The following is a 7,975-nucleotide window of genomic DNA, read 5'->3' as shown; positions in this document are numbered from 1 at the left end:
TATTCGTTAACATTGCTGCATGTTTATTTTCCGAAAGTTTTCTTTTAAACATAAAGACAATATGATAGAAGGCTTAACGTATCGTAAAAATATCCCAATCATCAAAATCAAGTAGAAAGTAAACTTTTAAATAAATACTGAAAAAAAAAGTGTAAAAGAAGGGCGTTGATGAGGGAACTCATATGAAATATCATCAATAGCACGATTGGGCATCACCAGTTGGAACACTATTGTTCAAAACCTGCAGGAAACCTTTCTTCATTGATGTACTCGTATTTGTCAAGGTGAAATGAGATAGTTACTGTATCTACCAGTTTGCTGGCGCTCTCAGCTTCAATGAGATGACATCTGCCTGCTTCTTGGTTATTCACTCTTACAGGCTGTTGAGTCCAAACAAGGACGAAACTGCAGTCTCTGGATGTTAACCGGACTGTCTGGTATATTGCATGTAGTTAGGGGCGATAACTTACTGCTAAACAACCAAGTCTTTACCTGAACGATCACCCGATATAACACCCCTATTTTCTCTCCTTTGAGGGATTGTCATAGATCGGATATACGCAACAAACGTTCGTGGAATTGGTGAACTGAAACGACTAGTCACTGAAATTGCAGGATGAATAATGACTGAGATATTCAGAACCGAATGAATTTAGACTCGAAATTTTACTTGGCCAAATCGACATCATATGAGGCAGTGAGAAGCAAAGGGATGTAAGTGGCAAAATGAAAATTTGGAGATAACCAGTTCACATGGTAGGTGAACCTCTCCTCTGTCTTGGGGCAAGAGATGGTACTAGCAGCCCTGGTAGTTGCTGCTATACAGCATGATTTAGAAAAAAATCAATGAACGCTTACCTAGGATGTTATCTTTAAACGCGTTTTACTCAAAACTTGAAAATGTCCACTTACATCCCTTTGCTTTTCACTGCCTCATATGTAACTCAATGAAATGTAGACCAGAACTGCTTCAGACATGCTTGTCAGAGAAAGATTAACAAGTATACGTTTCTTTGCTTGTAATATTGATTTAGTATACTCTGATGTAAGTTCAAACCTTCCCATGTAGAAACTTTTCTTTTTTGCTTTTTTTTTTCCATTTATAAAGAAAATAAATGTATGAACATGTGAGAGAAAAATTTCGAAACGCAAATTAAAAATATTTATGTCTGGAGACAACATTGGGAAAAGATTCATTAAAATCATATTTAAATGTATCTCTCAGAGGATAGTCTCAGAGCAATAGTGTGCACAGTGACTAGCACAGTGCTTTTCACCCAGCTAGTCAGGACTCACTGGTGACTCTCTGGCTGATGTAGGATGAGTCGTGATACTCTTACGATTTGTTTATTTTTATCGTTAGAAGAATATTTTGCCATGGATAATTTCTGGTCATGAAGCTAGATCAAGTTCCAGGTTGGCTTTTTAACTGTAATATTTCGGTTTGCTTAGAGTATGAAGGCAATTCGGAAAAAAGAAATGTGTGTGTTCATGTATTTTTTAGCTTAATATTTGATGGTAGTTCCCTTAACCCCCCCCCCCCTTTTTTTCTAGATGTTGAAGTATGTGACATTTTCCAATGCGCATAAACTGAAGTGGTTCTCTGTAGGATAAGCTTTTCAAAATTTATCTGCTTCGCACTAAAGTTTCGAATCCTTTACAATATGTGATCTATCAAGTAGTTCTCAAAAATAAATCTGTATATACCAAAAGCAATTTTTCAATGGTTGTAGACTAATATCAAATCGCTATATGAACCTATTGTTATATCTCAGAGTCAAAAAATAGTTCTTAACTCAGCAATAATGTCTCTGAAAGTTCATCTTGTTGCACAAATTTGTTAGACAGAATGGCTCTTGTGTCAAGTATTAAACTATAATTAAAAGTGAAAAAAAATCGTCAAATTTAGCGAGCTTCGTTGAGCAGTAAAATATTTTACACGCTTTGCAGGAGGATGTCCTGCTGCATACGGACGGTGAAATTGCGTCGTGTTTTCAATTTCTCGCCAAACCTTAAAATTTGGCAGTTTCCTTAAAGTTTTGGCAGTTTTTAAGACGTTAAATCTCGATAACGGGGCCACAAAGGTAAATTACTTTTGAGTCAGAAAGATAGATCAACATGCTTTTTCGATTGCTACCTATTTAATCTTTTGTCATTATTACAATATTCGTGTAGTTCTTTTTTAAGTAGTTATGACACGTATTAGTCATTACTTAGTTCAACAGGAATTTAAGCTCTTAAAAAGTAGGTGAACACCCTAATTTTCGAAAAAAAAAATCGATTTTGAGATTTTGAGAAATTTAGAGAATTCCTGTATTCTTTTTTCTAAATCCGCAATTATTTTTTAAATCGGTGAATTATTGAGAAAACTAGAAGAAATTTACTGAACTCAAATGCACTGCTTATACCTGAAATTTACTTTTTCTTTCTTGATTTTCTCAGATTTGAAACTTTACATACATGCATGGTAATTGGACACATTACTGTGATATAAACCTCAAAAAGTTATATGTGGTTTTGAAATAATGATCAATTAAACTGAGGAGGCAAAAACACGTTTTTTGCGGGAAATACCTATAAAACCTGTTTTTAGTTAATAATTTCCAAATTGGAGGGTCATATCACTCTTGTATCTAACAAAGAGATAGACACAAAAAGTTTTCAAAATTATGAAAAAGTGAATGAACTAGAAGTGCTAAGGAAATGGTAGTTTTTTGCTAGAAATGCGACTTTTTTTATTAAAAAAAACTCTCAAAAATTTCTTTTCAACAAATAAGTAGTCAAAATGTGTTATTTATGCCATATTTTATAATCGTATAAAGTTTTTAAAAAGTGCATTGAATATTGAAGAAAAATCATTTAGGGTGTTCGCCTACCTTAACTATTTTGACATATGCTACGAAGATAGTAACAAGAGTGACAGAACCTAAGTGGTTGAGCATATAAACCGATACTGTCTTCGCTCAAAAAGCTCACTCCAAACTCATTGGGCAGGAAAATTGCTACACCAGTTTTTATGGGGAAGTGATCTGGTTCTAAGCTTGTGCTTGTCTACTGTTACAGTCACAATTATGCCATGGCGAATAAATTTCAACGTATCAGTTCTAATGATATTTCATAATATACTCTAAACTATCTAAATTATTTCCGTTTCCCGAAATCGTCCTAGATTATAATATCGAACTCAGTGATAAAATCTGACCAAATTGTTACAATATTCGATGCAGTCTCCATGCCTATCGTTGATGTTACATTGATGCAAACGAAACTATAGTCACTACATTAATGCATCCATCCTGCAAAATCTACAACAGGCTAATTGCTGTTAATATTACTCCATCAATATTCATTAGTCCATCACACAATTATAAATGAATAGCTTTCTGGACAAAGCTGGTGTTAATAGTTCGAATATGCCATTGTCGACACAGATGATGAGCAACCCGCTTCTTGATTTATAGGACACTTCATAATTTACTTCGACTTTCAACTTAATTACTAGTGATAGTACATTTAAATTTATGCATCTTTAAACAGATAAGTATGAGTAATTGTAGTTTATTTATATCTTTGAAAGGCATTCCGTCAGTTGGGGAAAGCTGAGATATCGAGGAACTTTTCATCTTCTTAATGTGTTGGTAATAAATCCGAATGACAGATATCTTTGTTGGTTGTTGTGATGTCGGATTTCTGAAAATGAATGAGACAGCAAGAATCATGCATCATTATTTCCAATCTTCAAAGCATGAAAATTTCTTACATGACAAATGATATTAATCTTAGTCGAATATTTAAAAAAAAAATAAAAATAAAATTTGCAGCTCTTACATTCGAAATCAACTAAATAAAAGGCACAAGGTTTGACAAAAAATAACTTCGTGTTACCCCTGTTCATCATTTTAGTTAGTTTCCTCTTTTCTTTTTATCAATGAGATGATTTTAGACCCAATTCAGAATAAAATAATAGTCTAAAAAATGTTTTGGAGTATCACACACTTTTTTAGAAAAAGAAATACATTAATCAATATAAAATGATTAATATTGTACACCTTTTCTTGCATGAAATGGAAGTGCATTGAAACTACAGCTTTCGCACTTCCAACTAGCGAAAGCCACAGTCAGGGCCGCCCGAGGTTAGTGAACATGACTTAATTCGTCAAATTTTGTCAGACGATTCCGCAAATTCGGGAAAAATGTTGCTTTTATAAAATGATCCTCATAAAATATAGGTACGTGTAGGTTAGTATTTTATTGTTTGGGTAAAACTTGGAGGATCATTCTGTAAAATTAGAATTTCCCCCTTTACTAAAAAGTTTTAAGTTCAAGGCGTACCTGAATAATGTACAGATATGAACTTCAGCCTAGTTTCAGCATTTAACTATTTCAACTCGAATTTTGAAGGCAAAGGCAGGTATATTCATTGAATATACCTGCCTTTGCCTTCAAAATTCGAGTTGAACCGAACCAGTGTTTCGGTCACTCGTCTGGTCAGTGGTATTAGCTACCAGTTTGTTTGGCACTCTTGGCTTCCTTAAGAGGTTTTCCACCTCCAGCTCAGTCACTCCTATGCCGGGCTGATGAGTGCTAATAAGCACGAAACTGCAGTCCTCGGCTGGAATTGACTGAGCTGGCGGTGTATTTCATGTATTTCTGCCTTAGCCCTGGCTATAGGGCGGTAACTTACTGAATTTAACTACAATTATTCAATGTTATAATGAAACGAGAAACTGCTTACTATCTGATTAAGTATCAGTTATTCAATATCATAGTGTAACGAGTAACTGTTTATTATTCGATTAAATAACAATAATTCAATGTTATTGCATATAGTTCAATGTGCAACGAGTAGCAGTTAATTAGTCGATTAAATAATAATTATTCAATGCTATATATTGCAACGAGTAACTTTACTAGCTGATTCAATAACAATTATTCAATGTTATATTGCAACGAGTAACTGCTTACTAGCCGATTGAATAACAATTATTCGATGTTATAATGCAACGGGTAACTGCTTAATAGCCGATTAAATAACAATAATTCAATGTTATATTGCAACGAGTAGCAATTAACTAGCCGATTAAATAACAATTATTCAATGCTATATATTGCAACGAGTTACTGTTTACTAGCCAATTAAATAATAATTATTCAATGTTATATTGCAGGGAATAACTGTTTTCTAGCCATTCAATTAGCATCGTTTTAGATTGCACCGCCAGGATTTAAGAATATTGTATGAAACACTAAAAAATTGGGCTTTTCTGATAAAAAGGAGAATCTACTGAAATAGACTATTTTTATATGTATTGCAAAATTACAGACATCGGTTTTTCATCACCTTCGTTTTGTGCTGGGGTAAAATACATAGAAAAGGAAAAAAAAATACTTTAGATTTGTTTTAAAGCGATGTAATTTTTATTTTAGGTTATTTTAATGTTTTTACTGTATCACTTTTTATTCCCGAAATATTTCGCAACCTCATGAAAACATATTTTACAACTTCAGTAATATACTTTTCTTTTTGTTCCAGGTAAGGCAGCTCTTCCTACAAATGCATTGAAGACCTCTAAAGTGAGTAGTAAAATTTATAATTGCAAGTGCCACAATACATTTTTAAAAACAAGTTGTTACTTTCTTTGGTATCAGATAACTTTACAAGTTAATTTTCAATTGGATAAGTCGAAATTTTGAACGTATGTTACTGACATTTAAAACTTTCACACAAGTGACTTACAAGACATGTGACAAGGGCAATGGTAGAGGTATGGTAAAATGTGAAATTTTGTTACAAAGTGTGGAGGACAGAGAGGACATTTTAAAAAAATTATAACATCAGATTCGTAGCCCTTGTGTCGAAATCATCCTCTTACGTCAAATTTTTATTTTTTCAGTCGTTATGATTTTTTTTAATTCTTGGGAAATTACTTCCTAAATGCATTTTTAAAAAGTTACATTATGTAGTCTTTCTACCTCAGCCCCTATTGTTGTTGTGATATATGCAAATTAGAGCTTCTAGGGGAAGCATATTCACGTCCTCCACGTAAGTTAATGTTTTCAAAAAATTGCATGTGCAATGCTCTACAAAACCTGACAAACAAATGATGATGGTGTTTGACACGCAGTCTACTAAGTTAACTTTAATCCACAATTTCTCCATTTTTACTTGCTCCACTCTTGTTTCAATAGCGTTATTGCATATATTGGCATACAATTAACGAAAAACTCAAAGTATTGTATCCAAAAATAATTCTATAGTTATCCAATGTGACGGAATGATAATTAGGGATGAAAGCTCCAGAGCTGCTGTGGTACTGCGGTTATTTTTCTCTCGAGCACTCCCAAAATATTTGTTGGAGTATTTGACACCCGCACAAAAAACTGAACCTTGATAATACCGTAGCAAATATTCTCATCACACCATGGATTATTTGTAGAAACAATATTTTATTGACTCAGAGTTAAAGACTTTAAACCTATTTTGTTTTTCATAAATGTTCAACTTGGTTGTTTAAAAAATTTATTTTTCTCGCATAGTATTTTGTTTTGTGAACTGATTTACTTCACTATTTTTTCTGTTCAGCACTACTCAAAGACCAAACTAGGCTATTTTGATACTTTAACTCAAGTCGCACTTATTGTTTCTCCATAAAAATATAGTTTCTTTTTATCATTATGTTGGTTTTTTTATTTGCCCTCATTGTAAAGAAACGTTCCTGTGGAGTTAAAATATGAATAACCAACCAGTATTTGATGTTTACTACTAGGTTTTTCTCGTTTTGAGAAAAAAACCATAAAACACCTTTTTTCAAAAATTAGATTTTGAAATTTCACTCCTTATCGCAGACTTTTAAAACTTTTTCTCTTGTAGTTTTGGTTTTGCGAACTGATTTACTTCACTATTTATTCTGTGTAACACTAATCAAAGAACAAAATAGGCTATTATGATCCTTTGACTCAACAGTCGCACTAATAGTTTCTCCATAAAGAATGATTAACCTACCAGTAGACCAATTTTAGATTCAATGATTCAGCATCCCCACTGAGTTTTAAAACCCGGCGCTACTGATAATAATTATGAAATCTGTTTAAAATGAATTGTTAACCTGCTTCAAAGTAATGCTCCCACTTGGGGTAACTTCAAACCATGTGAGAAACGTTACGTTAAACAAATTTTTCACTAAAGTAATGCCCCTATGAACCATAAAGTTAGTGCATCTATCCATTCAAAAACATTTCATTTTTGTTTTATAATGTAATAAAAGGTTCATAAATTGTTATAGAGTATAAAATATTACATTGTAGGGGCGAGAGATTTCAGTAACTTCAAATTACCATTTGAGACTACTTCCAAACAGAAAGTTCAGAATTATCATATTATAAAATGATATGGTTACAGCGTGGCCAACTTATTTTATGCAATGAAAATGAGAAAACTTATATTATAACCTTGCCAGCAGTGTCCAACAATCCTATTGGTTGATCCATTTGGTATATATACCGATATCCACGTGATGACGTTCAGTTCTCACTTTCTTGTTGTGTGGTTAAGTTTTTTGCACTGAATGAAAAAGCTCTATTGTAGGCTTGAAATAGCTATGTACTGCATTTTCTTCAGAATTGTGAGTTATTTGCGTTGATTTTTCACTTTAATCAAACTTGAATCAAGCCTTCTGAAATTCTTTTTCAAGTGAAATAAATTGCAAAAGTATAAAGCATCAAAAAATTAACCTACGTGGTTCAAAGCAGTACATAATCTCATCTGTCAACTGCACTCTGTAGAATTTCATAAACCAACTCATGAGTCGTCTCGTTCAGAACTGGACACAGATATGGGCAACGAACAAGCTAATTTACTAATATTGGGTTGGGCTAGTTTGCAGAAGCCAATTTAATGAGAGGTGTTTGGGAAGGTGATATGAGTTCTGATAATGAAATCTGGTCTGGAGAATGATTTGCTGTAATGATACGACCT

Source organism: Uloborus diversus, chromosome 1 (genome assembly GCF_026930045.1).
Source record: "Uloborus diversus isolate 005 chromosome 1, Udiv.v.3.1, whole genome shotgun sequence".
Taxonomy (NCBI): domain Eukaryota; kingdom Metazoa; phylum Arthropoda; class Arachnida; order Araneae; family Uloboridae; genus Uloborus; species Uloborus diversus.
This window is presented reverse-complemented; position numbering follows the sequence as displayed.